Source organism: Olea europaea, chromosome 16, assembly GCF_002742605.1.
Source record: "Olea europaea var. sylvestris chromosome 16, O_europaea_v1, whole genome shotgun sequence".
Taxonomy (NCBI): Eukaryota; Viridiplantae; Streptophyta; class Magnoliopsida; order Lamiales; family Oleaceae; genus Olea; species Olea europaea.
Genome location: NC_036252.1, coordinates 989,779 through 1,004,654, shown reverse-complemented (window position 1 = coordinate 1,004,654; position 14,876 = coordinate 989,779). Strand labels below are relative to the sequence as shown.

General features: G+C 34.6%; 3 long non-coding RNA genes across 8 annotated transcripts; 2 read left to right on the top strand and 1 right to left on the bottom strand.

The window, feature by feature from the left end:
* Window positions 1–877: 877 nt before the first annotated feature.
* Window positions 878–7,374, bottom strand: LOC111411616. Its single transcript, XR_002705857.1, has 3 exons — window positions 6,940–7,374; window positions 4,347–4,350; window positions 878–1,592 (listed from the first exon to the last, which is right to left on the bottom strand). It is a non-coding gene; the product is annotated as an uncharacterized LOC111411616 (long non-coding RNA).
* Window positions 2,717–6,920, top strand: LOC111411615. Of its 2 annotated transcripts, XR_002705856.1 has the most exons (10): window positions 2,717–2,832; window positions 2,922–3,032; window positions 3,679–3,709; window positions 3,815–3,847; window positions 4,836–4,908; window positions 5,139–5,267; window positions 5,358–5,453; window positions 5,942–6,019; window positions 6,126–6,243; window positions 6,371–6,920. It is a non-coding gene; the product is annotated as an uncharacterized LOC111411615 (long non-coding RNA). The 2 variants fall into 2 exon arrangements; XR_002705855.1 differs by lacking the exon at window positions 3,679–3,709.
* A 358-nt stretch (window positions 7,375–7,732) lies between the features above and the next one.
* On the top strand, window positions 7,733–13,851 carry LOC111411614. Of its 5 annotated transcripts, XR_002705853.1 has the most exons (11): window positions 7,734–8,219; window positions 8,309–8,419; window positions 9,066–9,096; window positions 9,202–9,234; window positions 10,223–10,295; window positions 10,526–10,654; window positions 10,745–10,840; window positions 11,329–11,406; window positions 11,557–11,674; window positions 11,802–11,916; window positions 12,850–13,851. It is a non-coding gene; the product is annotated as an uncharacterized LOC111411614 (long non-coding RNA). The 5 variants fall into 5 exon arrangements; XR_002705854.1 differs by lacking the exon at window positions 9,066–9,096 and having other exon boundaries at window positions 7,733–8,219; window positions 11,329–11,450; XR_002705851.1 differs by having other exon boundaries at window positions 7,733–8,219; window positions 9,066–9,234.
* Window positions 13,852–14,876: the final 1,025 nt, after the last annotated feature.

The following is a 14,876-nucleotide window of genomic DNA, read 5'->3' as shown; positions in this document are numbered from 1 at the left end:
GGTTCTTCAATGCCGAGCCCTTCGATCCCACTTTCCAATTCCACTCTTGGTATCTCTAACAGTTGACGCTCACTATCCCCCTCTGATGTGAACAAGTCCGTGCGCTCGGCTAGCTCCCTAGCTATGGCCTGGCCTAACTTTATCAAAATAAAAGGCAATTTATCTTCCAAGGGTGTCGGGCTGACTGAAGAGAATCTACAAGAGATCAATCGAAGAAACACAATTCTTGAGACAAGGTACTTTACAAGCAGCCCTTATTACAAAAGCCAAACGGATTTTTCACTTGTTATCAATAGAGAAAAGCTATCAGGGTCCAGTCCTGGAAGAGAAAGCAATGCAGCAACTTTTGTGAGTTCTGCATCCAAATCGAGTTTCATAGTCAAGTGTTCGCTGAAATCCTGCACGGATTGCGTTCAAGTAATAAAGTGGACCTTTTGAGTCCAAGTATCATCCCACAGAGATTGTATTAGTTTAAATTTAAATTATCTACGCCTTAACCGAAACAATAGAAATTCTTGATATTTTCGCTAACTAAATTATAATTTAATAACCTACTTATAAATATAAAGCCTAAATTAACTAAATTAAATGCATGATTATAACTAAATGCAAGTTTTATAAAAATATGATAACGAAATGCGTACTAGGATTCTGAATCCCCTTATATCAATCCCCTTTAATCCGACTTTTATAAAATTGACAACACGATTCAATTATGAAGACCAATATTCCTAATTTGTTTAACAATCTCTCTCGAGTAGAATTAAACCTATTTTCACATGCGATCCGACTATATTTCTATGACGGATGCGAATATGTAAAAATGCATTAAAGATTTATGAATACTTAAAGATCACGTAAACCATAGCGATATATATCTATCCCCTATCGGACTTTACGACAATTAACATAATGTCTAACTTATTTTCTATCTCTCGAGAGTAACACAAGCCACAAATCTCATACAAATATTGCGCCTATAATTGTAGAGAATAAAATCCATGTCAATCATTCAATAATTAAAAACATGTTTTAACGTCGAATAAATAAAATTCAAGATTAAGGGTTCATAATATAAGATTTATCGCAAATCCTAGCATAAAAGATCTAGCCTAACATAACGGCAAAATTAAATAAATAAAAGTGGAACGACATCACCAATAATTGACGGAACGTGATTGACATCAAAGTTCCTTCCAAGAGTAATCTGAAATTTTTTCCTTTAAGCCGCTGCCTTCCGTCCGTCTCCGTCTCGTGTTTGCTGTCCTCTATCTAGTATATATATTATTCCAATTAGGCCCCTCACTTTTGTAATACAATACTAGAGTCCAAAGCTGCCGCCCACTTCAATTGTTTTGTATATAATATAATCAATTCAGCTTCCAAATTTATTAATTCCAGCCGTCGTTTTCTGCGTCTCTAATCTCTTCCAAATATTGGCTTCTGGTGGGTGTGTATGTGTATTTAATTCAAACTTTGCAGCCCACCAATTCACCGTCAGCTGCTGGCCGTCTATATCAATTCAGCAATTTCAATCTGTCGTTTTCTGTGCATCCAATAATATAAATTCAGCCCCCGGCACTCCCTTCAACCTACCGTTTTCTTTTGTATTTAATATATTCAACTCAGCCCCGGCTTCCTCTCAATTTGCCGCCGACTTGAATAATCCCAAAAGGGATTCTAATTTCCTCCCACGGCTGCCTCTTCCTCGTCGTTTTCTGTCTATGTGTTTATGAATTTTTGTCTACCCCCCTCGGCTTTTCTCGACTGCAAGTATACATATACCTAAGCAAAAAAAGCCCTTATTCTGTATACAAATTAGAAGCCCAAGTCCAATAAGTTTTGTGTATTTCTTTCGTGTAATGCAAGTTGGTCCTTCTCTTCATTTTCTCCTCAATTTTGATCCTCCATCTTTTATTCCGCGAGATTTTGTCCACAAACTCAATGTAATAGCCAATTGATTATTTTCTTTTCCAATTGCTTCAAAATGGGTCCATAACTAAAAACAAAAGAAAATTAACACAAATTAGGTAAAAATTGATAATTTGACGACATAAAAACCTAATTATATAGTCCGAATAAGTGCATAAAATGCACTTATCATCAAGGTGCAAAAATGGAGTACTTCTTGCTTAATTGCGAAAAACCATGAAAAAACCTTTTCGTCCAGTTTTTCCCAGAGTAAGAGCTCCGGACACAATCGTGCTGTGACTTCCAATTCATCATCCTCGAAAGCAACCACTACCGGTGTGATAATAATAAAGATTAGATAAAAAAAAAAAAAAAAAAAAAAAAAAAAAAAAAAAAAAATAAAAAACAAAGGGGAAAAAAAAAAGCAAAAACAAATGATTCAGAATCAGAGCGGGAAAAAGTCAATTTCACTGGCAACATGAAAGAAGTTGCTACTGGTTTATAAAATAAGAAGCCTTTGAGTGAGAGAGAACGAGAAATACCACCCAACATTCCCTCGACAACTTCACAACCACAAATATCATCACAAACTACACAAGACCTGCTTTTGCCACCATCTCCACCACAACTACCACCACCTGCACAAACACTAACTATGGAAGCAGCTCAAACTTTAGCAACTGCAGATGCCTTAGACAAATATCATCACAAAATATAGAAGACTCGCTTTTGCCACCATCTCCACCACCACTTGCACAAACACCACCTATTGCAACAGCTCAAACTTCAGAAATTGAAGTGGTCATCCTAAAAAATGAGGAAACGAAGAGAATGAAAAATGATAGAAAATATGCATGGGTAGACAAATATTTGGAAGATTTTCTATGCAATCGAAGAACAGCACTTTGGCTACAAGATGTGGTAAGTATATTTCTCACCTTGCTTATATTATTGACCGTTTTCACTGCAACAAAAAGAATTCCCATAGTGATATTTTTGCACTACGACAGGTTAAAGCAGAAGAATGCGGTCACTTCATTTTTTAAGGCCTGCCAGGAGTGGGAAAGAAAACTATGATTTGGGCTTTGCTTAGAGAAGCCTTTGGAGCCAACAACGTACAGGTGAATTCTAATAAATGAATTAATATGCATCTAATAGAATCAAATTTAGGATTGATAGAAAGAGTTGAAAATTTCTAGCATAAAGATAATTATCAACCACAAGTTCTAAATAAAGAAGTGGCTATGGAGTTTGAGTAATAGCTACAGGTTCAGTTGGTTGTATGCTTATAAGCAACTAGCCTTAGTAGTTGTATTGATAAGTAAAACGAGCTAAACAAGTAAAATACAAGTCTTGTTATTCAGCTTATATCACTTTTTTTCCCTCTCACTCTTCCTAAACAATTATAATTTCTATTTATCGTCATGCTATATACCACCAACCATAAAAATTTAGCCAATGCCAAATACTCACTTTACCATTCACCCACACAATTGCATAGAAAAACCATCAACACAAGGTCAATTTTCTCAATTAATTATGTTATATAACTCAAAATTAGGTAGCTAAAATCAAGTTCTTCTTCCTTAACATAGAAAACATATAGACGAAGTCATAAAATTATATTACAACCAAATATGTATTTGGCTTGAATAACAACTGGTGAAATATCGATATGGGCATTATTGTGTGTCAAAGGTAGAAGTCCTTCCCACTTTTATAATTTTTATACATTGATATTGTATATTACATAATCTTATCATACAGGAATGGACTTTGTAATCCAAAGTGTCTCCAGGTGCTATAAAACTCAGTAAAATTCTTTTGAATATCCTGGATTGATGTCCAAGCAACATTTTCCATGAATTTTAGAGATTGATATAGTTTTATTTATTATCAACAGGCAAGGGAAGAGTGCAGGGGATTTTATTTGAAGGTAAACTCCATGTCTATATTTTCATAATTAAGTTCATGGATAGAAACTACATTATATTCTCTTCTCCAAATCAATATATAAATGGCATGCAAAAATATAAGAGCTTTTCATTGTGAATCTTTCTTCTTTAGACCAGCAACTATGAAAAGAAGAACATGGTAATAAAATGGAAAGGCTGGCATAGTGACACATCCAGAGTTTGAATTGCTTGGAGAATATAAATTCACAATATAATAAAAATGTCAATACCTTAGTCCTTCACCCCAGTTATGAGTCGACAGGAGAAGTAGTATTTTACTGGTTAACAATTTCGATTTTGCGTGCTTGAGATGCATAGAACTTCATGAGCTTTTGAAGCAAAATACAGAGTCCATACTATTAAAGATTCATCTGCTTGAAACTCTCACAAGTTTCTACCAGAGCTTGTATACCCCCAAAATGCGCTTGCTGCTCATGAACTCTACCACATTACACGTATATCTCACTGTCAAAAATAGACCTGCCTAAATTTAAAATAAGATAGAAGCAGGGCAACATCCTAATTGCTTAGAAAGACTATCCAATTTCTCAACACACATATGAATTCGATAAATGTTGATGGGTGTATTCATCACAGGGAGAATGAGTGGGCAGTGTCCTGGTAAATTTAATGGTGTCACAACAACATATTGAAGTCAATTTCTCTGAACTAAAATGATACGAGAAGCACATTCTTGTTGAACTTATTAAAGAAAGAAGTACGAAGTTATCCAACAAAAATTTGCAGAGAAATCACAGGGACTACAACGGTAATACATGTGAAACTTTCTTCAAGAAAAACTATTTTTACTTGAAAAAATGTTGAGAAATTGGCAAATTATTTTGTCCACGTATTCTATGCAGCAATCATTCTATACGAGGCAGACAAGATATCTACCGATACCCTGAGATATATTAAGTGGATATTAGAGAGGTTTAAGGGGTGTAACAAAGTGTTCTTTTGCTGCAGTGACGTCTCAAGGCTGGAGCCTGTAAAGTCACTATGCACTGTGGTTCAACTCTTCCCACCTTCCATTGAAGAGGTAGGAAGCTCATATATTTTAGACATATTTGGTAAGGTAGATTGAACAACACTAGACAATAAAAGGAAAAAAGAAGCTAAAATCTTCTTTATTATATTGTCGAGACCTGTCTACAATTTCGTACCAAATAAGCCCTTTATGTCTTAAATTCAGCACCCACTCTTACCTTCAACTTACTCATCTCTTCGACTCTTACCTTCACTTTTACTTCTAACATTTTTATATTGTAGGATTTTTGAAATTCATGCAAACAAAGAAGAAATACATTCACCTCACCAGTTGGCGGTTAAGTTTGCTAACAGCTCCAACAATAACCTGAGACAAGCCATACACTCATTTGAAGCTACCTGGCACTTCAAGTAATGTCCAGCTTCTTACAGAAGTCCATGTTCTATTTTTCATGTTTAATTTTTTCATCTAACCTTATTTAAGCGATGATGTGTTTTCAGTTCATCCTTGACTGAAGATCAAGCTATCAAGACTGGGTGGGAAGAGAAAATTGCAAATCTCGCTAGAAAGATAATACAAGAACAAACCCCAAGGCAGTATGTGTCAATTCTAAAGCTTTTTAATTATCAGACGTGGAAAATATCATTGTCTCCTCATTATTTTTCTTCATATGTGCATGTTTGACTAAGCTTAAAATGTTTACATACAACTAAATAACTTTTAAAATAAATAATTCCAATTTTAAATCAAGTTACCTATTTCGTAAGTAACTCACTAACTCCTACCTTGTTGTCATTTCTTTATTATAAGACAACAAGTTAGCTATCGAAACATGTTTTGTAACAAAATTTTACTTAAAAGCCAAAACATGCTCCAATCAACTACTGATTCAAACTGTCTACACCCCGTACAGATCTAACAGCGAGAATCATTTACTTCCATAGGCTGTATAATATCCAAGGAGAACTACAAAATCTAATAGCGCATGATATAACTCCTGAGTTCATATTCAAAGTTAGAGCATCTTAGTATTTTGTCTTACCTAAGTACTCAAATTTCTATTAACTAGGTCTCTCTTGTGCAGACCCTTATTGAAGAACTGAAGAAGAATCCTAATGAATACTTGCAGCAGCTACTTGGCAATTTGTGTGATGAATACAATGTATGAATTCCAGCAATGAAATAATTTATTTCATATTCCAAGAGATTTGATTATTAATACATCAAAAAACATAGCATGATAAGTAACCATTTTTTCTTTTGACCAGAGAAATCATGAAGCTGAGAAGCTCGTGGCCTCTGCATGTGCATAGGATCAGCAAGTGGAACTTAGTCAATGACAAACTGATTCTTGAAAGAATGTGGAACAATTTATGAGGATTGAAGGTAAGATGAGAATTCATGATATCGATAACATGACTAGAAACGAATTTTATTTGTATGCTTTATCACTTTACATGCATAAAGGTCAGAAATTAATTACCCCAAGTGAAGATTTGGATAATATTTTCAGTACATAAAAGACACAAGGACATGAAGAATGCTTGAGTTTTTGACAAATTCTCCAAAAGTACGAACTTAATTCGAGGGGTGCAAAGTACTTACATTCAAAGTCTCCATTCTGAAAGGTAGGACAAAATTTTAAAACACTTCTGACTAAAGTCCAGAAACATTGCAGGCTTCTCAAGTGGCTTTCAGATCAATCTTTCATTCATTCAAATCCATCCATCTGAATATCAGAATATGTACAATATTTAAACATCAAAATACCAAGTACTCTAACCATATAAATATCTGAACCTACCAATTATTGCTTTGATCTAGATTTTGGTGCCAAATATTGCCATTTCATGAGCTAATGAGTGACATATTTATGCCTACAATATATGAACAGAAGGTCACTAGAAGCATGGTACTTTTCAACTCGGTCAACATTAACTGCATTAGAGAAAGGAAAAATAAAAAATGGCTTGTGAATTTGGGATGTATTGTGCTCAAAAGATGTGCTTAAGGAAAATCAATTTCGGTTCAAGGAATCAGTATTTTTAGGAACAGGGAAATCATTTAGGTAGGTGGTTCTACCGTTTTCTTTTGTATTTAATATATTCAACTCAGCCCCGGCTTCCTCTCAATTTGCCGCCGACTTGAATAATCCCAAAAGGGATTCTAATTTCCTCCCACGGCTGCCTCTTCCTCGTCGTTTTCTGTCTATGTGTTTATGAATTTTTGTCTACCCCCCTCGGCTTTTCTCGACTGCAAGTATACATATACCTAAGCAAAAAAAGCCCTTATTCTGTATACAAATTAGAAGCCCAAGTCCAATAAGTTTTGTGTATTTCTTTCGTGTAATGCAAGTTGGTCCTTCTCTTCATTTTCTCCTCAATTTTGATCCTCCATCTTTTATTCCGCGAGATTTTGTCCACAAACTCAATGTAATAGCCAATTGATTATTTTCTTTTCCAATTGCTTCAAAATGGGTCCATAACTAAAAACAAAAGAAAATTAACACAAATTAGGTAAAAATTGATAATTTGACGACATAAAAACCTAATTATATAGTCCGAATAAGTGCATAAAATGCACTTATCATCAAGGTGCAAAAATGGAGTACTTCTTGCTTAATTGCGAAAAACCATGAAAAAACCTTTTCGTCCAGTTTTTCCCAGAGTAAGAGCTCCGGACACAATCGTGCTGTGACTTCCAATTCATCATCCTCGAAAGCAACCACTACCGGTGTGATAATAATAAAGATTAGATAAAAAAAAAAAAAAAAAAAAAAAAAAAAAAAAAAAAAAAAAAAAAAAAAAAACCCCAAACGGGGTAAAAAAAAAAAAAATAAAAAAAAAAAAAAAAAAAAAAAAAAAAGCAAAAACAAATGATTCAGAATCAGAGCGGGAAAAAGTCAATTTCACTGGCAACATGAAAGAAGTTGCTACTGGTTTATAAAATAAGAAGCCTTTGAGTGAGAGAGAACGAGAAATACCACCCAACATTCCCTCGACAACTTCACAACCACAAATATCATCACAAACTACACAAGACCTGCTTTTGCCACCATCTCCACCACAACTACCACCACCTGCACAAACACTAACTATGGAAGCAGCTCAAACTTTAGCAACTGCAGATGCCTTAGACAAATATCATCACAAAATATAGAAGACTCGCTTTTGCCACCATCTCCACCACCACTTGCACAAACACCACCTATTGCAACAGCTCAAACTTCAGAAATTGAAGTGGTCATCCTAAAAAATGAGGAAACGAAGAGAATGAAAAATGATAGAAAATATGCATGGGTAGACAAATATTTGGAAGATTTTCTATGCAATCGAAGAACAGCACTTTGGCTACAAGATGTGGTAAGTATATTTCTCACCTTGCTTATATTATTGACCGTTTTCACTGCAACAAAAAGAATTCCCATAGTGATATTTTTGCACTACGACAGGTTAAAGCAGAAGAATGCGGTCACTTCATTTTTTAAGGCCTGCCAGGAGTGGGAAAGAAAACTATGATTTGGGCTTTGCTTAGAGAAGCCTTTGGAGCCAACAACGTACAGGTGAATTCTAATAAATGAATTAATATGCATCTAATAGAATCAAATTTAGGATTGATAGAAAGAGTTGAAAATTTCTAGCATAAAGATAATTATCAACCACAAGTTCTAAATAAAGAAGTGGCTATGGAGTTTGAGTAATAGCTACAGGTTCAGTTGGTTGTATGCTTATAAGCAACTAGCCTTAGTAGTTGTATTGATAAGTAAAACGAGCTAAACAAGTAAAATACAAGTCTTGTTATTCAGCTTATATCACTTTTTTTCCCTCTCACTCTTCCTAAACAATTATAATTTCTATTTATCGTCATGCTATATACCACCAACCATAAAAATTTAGCCAATGCCAAATACTCACTTTACCATTCACCCACACAATTGCATAGAAAAACCATCAACACAAGGTCAATTTTCTCAATTAATTATGTTATATAACTCAAAATTAGGTAGCTAAAATCAAGTTCTTCTTCCTTAACATAGAAAACATATAGACGAAGTCATAAAATTATATTACAACCAAATATGTATTTGGCTTGAATAACAACTGGTGAAATATCGATATGGGCATTATTGTGTGTCAAAGGTAGAAGTCCTTCCCACTTTTATAAATTTTATACATTGATATTGTATATTACATAATCTTATCATACAGGAATGGACTTTGTAATCCAAAGTGTCTCCAGGTGCTATAAAACTCAGTAAAATTCTTTTGAATATCCTGGATTGATGTCCAAGCAACATTTTCCATGAATTTTAGAGATTGATATAGTTTTATTTATTATCAACAGGCAAGGGAAGAGTGCAGGGGATTTTATTTGAAGGTAAACTCCATGTCTATATTTTCATAATTAAGTTCATGGATAGAAACTACATTATATTCTCTTCTCCAAATCAATATATAAATGGCATGCAAAAATATAAGAGCTTTTCATTGTGAATCTTTCTTCTTTAGACCAGCAACTATGAAAAGAAGAACATGGTAATAAAATGGAAAGGCTGGCATAGTGACACATCCAGAGTTTGAATTGCTTGGAGAATATAAATTCACAATATAATAAAAATGTCAATACCTTAGTCCTTCACCCCAGTTATGAGTCGACAGGAGAAGTAGTATTTTACTGGTTAACAATTTCGATTTTGCGTGCTTGAGATGCATAGAACTTCATGAGCTTTTGAAGCAAAATACAGAGTCCATACTATTAAAGATTCATCTGCTTGAAACTCTCACAAGTTTCTACCAGAGCTTGTATACCCCCAAAATGCGCTTGCTGCTCATGAACTCTACCACATTACACGTATATCTCACTGTCAAAAATAGACCTGCCTAAATTTAAAATAAGATAGAAGCAGGGCAACATCCTAATTGCTTAGAAAGACTATCCAATTTCTCAACACACATATGAATTCGATAAATGTTGATGGGTGTATTCATCACAGGGAGAATGAGTGGGCAGTGTCCTGGTAAATTTAATGGTGTCACAACAACATATTGAAGTCAATTTCTCTGAACTAAAATGATACGAGAAGCACATTCTTGTTGAACTTATTAAAGAAAGAAGTACGAAGTTATCCAACAAAAATTTGCAGAGAAATCACAGGGACTACAACGGTAATACATGTGAAACTTTCTTCAAGAAAAACTATTTTTACTTGAAAAAATGTTGAGAAATTGGCAAATTATTTTGTCCACGTATTCTATGCAGCAATCATTCTATACGAGGCAGACAAGATATCTACCGATACCCTGAGATATATTAAGTGGATATTAGAGAGGTTTAAGGGGTGTAACAAAGTGTTCTTTTGCTGCAGTGACGTCTCAAGGCTGGAGCCTGTAAAGTCACTATGCACTGTGGTTCAACTCTTCCCACCTTCCATTGAAGAGGTAGGAAGCTCATATATTTTAGACATATTTGGTAAGGTAGATTGAACAACACTAGACAATAAAAGGAAAAAAGAAGCTAAAATCTTCTTTATTATATTGTCGAGACCTGTCTACAATTTCGTACCAAATAAGCCCTTTATGTCTTAAATTCAGCACCCACTCTTACCTTCAACTTACTCATCTCTTCGACTCTTACCTTCACTTTTACTTCTAACATTTTTATATTGTAGGATTTTTGAAATTCATGCAAACAAAGAAGAAATACATTCACCTCACCAGTTGGCGGTTAAGTTTGCTAACAGCTCCAACAATAACCTGAGACAAGCCATACACTCATTTGAAGCTACCTGGCACTTCAAGTAATGTCCAGCTTCTTACAGAAGTCCATGTTCTATTTTTCATGTTTAATTTTTTCATCTAACCTTATTTAAGCGATGATGTGTTTTCAGTTCATCCTTGACTGAAGATCAAGCTATCAAGACTGGGTGGGAAGAGAAAATTGCAAATCTCGCTAGAAAGATAATACAAGAACAAACCCCAAGGCAGTATGTGTCAATTCTAAAGCTTTTTAATTATCAGACGTGGAAAATATCATTGTCTCCTCATTATTTTTCTTCATATGTGCATGTTTGACTAAGCTTAAAATGTTTACATACAACTAAATAACTTTTAAAATAAATAATTCCAATTTTAAATCAAGTTACCTATTTCGTAAGTAACTCACTAACTCCTACCTTGTTGTCATTTCTTTATTATAAGACAACAAGTTAGCTATCGAAACATGTTTTGTAACAAAATTTTACTTAAAAGCCAAAACATGCTCCAATCAACTACTGATTCAAACTGTCTACACCCCGTACAGATCTAACAGCGAGAATCATTTACTTCCATAGGCTGTATAATATCCAAGGAGAACTACAAAATCTAATAGCGCATGATATAACTCCTGAGTTCATATTCAAAGTTAGAGCATCTTAGTATTTTGTCTTACCTAAGTACTCAAATTTCTATTAACTAGGTCTCTCTTGTGCAGACCCTTATTGAAGAACTGAAGAAGAATCCTAATGAATACTTGCAGCAGCTACTTGGCAATTTGTGTGATGAATACAATGTATGAATTCCAGCAATGAAATAATTTATTTCAATGAATACAATGTATGAATTCCAGCAATGAAATAATTTATTTCATATTCCAAGAGATTTGATTATTAATACATCAAAAAACATAGCATGATAAGTAACCATTTTTTCTTTTGACCAGAGAAATCATGAAGCTGAGAAGCTCGTGGCCTCTGCATGTGCATAGGATCAGCAAGTGGAACTTAGTCAATGACAAACTGATTCTTGAAAGAATGTGGAACAATTTATGAGGATTGAAGGTAAGATGAGAATTCATGATATCGATAACATGACTAGAAACGAATTTTATTTGTATGCTTTATCACTTTACATGCATAAAGGTCAGAAATTAATTACCCCAAGTGAAGATTTGGATAATATTTTCAGTACATAAAAGACACAAGGACATGAAGAATGCTTGAGTTTTTGACAAATTCTCCAAAAGTACGAACTTAATTCGAGGGGTGCAAAGTACTTACATTCAAAGTCTCCATTCTGAAAGGTAGGACAAAATTTTAAAACACTTCTGACTAAAGTCCAGAAACATTGCAGGCTTCTCAAGTGGCTTTCAGATCAATCTTTCATTCATTCAAATCCATCCATCTGAATATCAGAATATGTACAATATTTAAACATCAAAATACCAAGTACTCTAACCATATAAATATCTGAACCTACCAATTATTGCTTTGATCTAGATTTTGGTGCCAAATATTGCCATTTCATGAGCTAATGAGTGACATATTTATGCCTACAATATATGAACAGAAGGTCACTAGAAGCATGGTACTTTTCAACTCGGTCAACATTAACTGCATTAGAGAAAGGAAAAATAAAAAATGGCTTGTGAATTTGGGATGTATTGTGCTCAAAAGATGTGCTTAAGGAAAATCAATTTCGGTTCAAGGAATCAGTATTTTTAGGAACAGGGAAATCATTTAGGTAGGTGGTTTTAAGTTTTTGTTGCCACCTACAAGAGAGTCGAAGAAGAATAAAAAGAGAAGAAAAAAAATTCAAGAAGCAATGAGAATTATATGTCTTCTCTGAATATCATAATATCCCGTATCGACATCATTCTTGCATTTTTCTCGGATGCTATTCCAATAAGCACTAACTTCACTGCTATTCTGAGTAGAATGGAGAGACTTCTATTAAATAGTTGAGTGTTTTGTTTATTAGTTAGCTGGATTTTGTAAGCATATTACTCTTACATGTGATTTACAACTTATTTTATGCTTTTACTTAATACAAAATTGAACAGCAATTACCATTTCCCAACGGACAAATATATCATAAGAACGGACAAAAAAGCTGTGCATTGAAATTGTTCAGTCACAGACTTCACACATTCGTACATGCTCTTCCTCTTGTATATCATAATTGTGCAATGAATTTTAAGTATGCTATATAATTTACTTTCTGCATTTTTCCGCAGAGTTCATTGCGAAATTCATGAGTTGGTACAAGAGCTTGGTTGTAAAGAACAAGGAGCTTTGACAATGTGCACTCTAAGCATGATATTGACAACTTGATTTGTCTTTCTTTTATGTTATGAATATTATTATAGAAAAATTTCTTTTCTTTGCAATCAAGTTTTATGTCATAACTTGAAGAATGCATGTAAAGAGTTGTTAGGAAAATGTTGTAATTGGCAATCTGTGACCAAAGGACCAATTTGTCAAGTTTGTAAAGTCAAGGACTGAATTGTAAAGGTCCAAAAAGTTCAGGGACTTGTGTTGCAATTTTGCAAAGTTTATAACATAGGTCTAAGGTAAAGCTGGATGCTTTGAAGATGCAAACGGCGCGTTGATCTCGCTAGAGTTTCGCCTTGACCTCGCTCGAGCCTAAATAACAGAACTGTTGTCGCTAGAGTTTCGCTGAGGGGTCGCTCGAGCGAAGGTGTGTCGCTCGAGTTTCATCAGCACTTCGCTCGAGCGACAGTGCTATCTGGCTTTTGGTAATTTTCCTTCCTCGCGAATTTTAAACGCTCCATACGACCAAAAACGACCTACTATATAAACAAAAATTCCGTTTTTCATTTACAACCTTTGGAAAACACACAAATAAAATTTTCTCTCGACAACCAAAGGATCTAGAGCCAAAAAATTCTTTCTTTTCATCTCATGCTCTATTAGAGAAAAACATCAACCTTTACAAAACCAAAACATCATTCAAATCTCCATATCAACTTCCAGAAGATTATCTGTTTGAAGATCCGGGAAGGAAACTGCTTGAAGAACTGGAGTGCTTGGTGATTCACGGGAGAAAGAAGAAATTCAAAGCTTGAATTTTGGTGCAGATCTGCAAAATCCAGGAGAGCTTTGGTTGATACAGTAAGGAGGTTAGAGTATTGTTAGATTCAATTATGTCTGGCGTACTGTAAGTCAATATCTTCTATAGTGGATCTCTACTGGCTTGTGCCCAGAGTTTTTACCCAGTTGGGTTTTCTTCGTCAACATTTTGTTGCGTTTTTACTGCTTTCTGTTGTTTTGATTTCAACCGGCAATTCAACTTAGGTAACTAAATTATGTGAATGAATCTGGACAAAGCATAATTTATGTGACATGTTGCATAAGTTAATTAAATTGTTAAATTCCGCATAAACACCTATTTCACCCCCCTTCTAGGTGTTGTTTGGGTCGAACTATAGCCTTTTCAAGTGGTATCAGAGCCAAATCTCGAGTCCTGACCCATAGTTGTCTAGATGAGTCAATCACTTTCTGTACCTCCGTATTTTGACGGAAGTAATTATGCTTACTGGAAGGTTAGAATGCGTGCATTTCTTAAGTCTCTAGATGAGCATGTTTGGGTGAGTATGCAAAATGGTTGGAAACCTCCCTCCACTATCGTATCAGGAACTGTTAATCTTACTGAGATATCACTATGGACTAAGGATGAGATAGCTGAGTGTAATTGGAATAGCAAAGGGCTTCATGTCCTATTTATGGCCGTGTCTCCCGAAGACTTTAGGAGAGTGTCAATGTGCGAAACTACTAAAGAAGTTTGGGATATTCTTGAAACTACACATGAGGGAACTAAAACGGTAAAGAACTCGAAATTATAAATGTTAGCCTCTAGGTTTGAAGAAGTGAGGATGAAGGATGATGAAACTTTTGATGAATTTTACGCAAAACTGAATGATATCGTTAATTCTAGTTTCAATCTAAGTGAGAGAATTTTCGAGTCTAAAATTGTGAAAAAAGTACTTAGGTCTCTGCCCGAGAGATTTAGGCCTAAAGTTACTGCCATTGAGGAAAGTAAAGACCTAGATGAAGTTAAAATAGAAGAACTGGTAGGATCCTTGCAAACTTATGAGCTCACTGTCATACAACCTAAGAAAGGAAAGTCCATAACCTTAAAATCCATCAAAGAGGATGAATCGTCTGATACTGAGTCTCTTAGAGATGATGAAATTGCATACTTTGTTAAGAAATTCCAAAAAGTTCTCAAGAATAGGAGAAA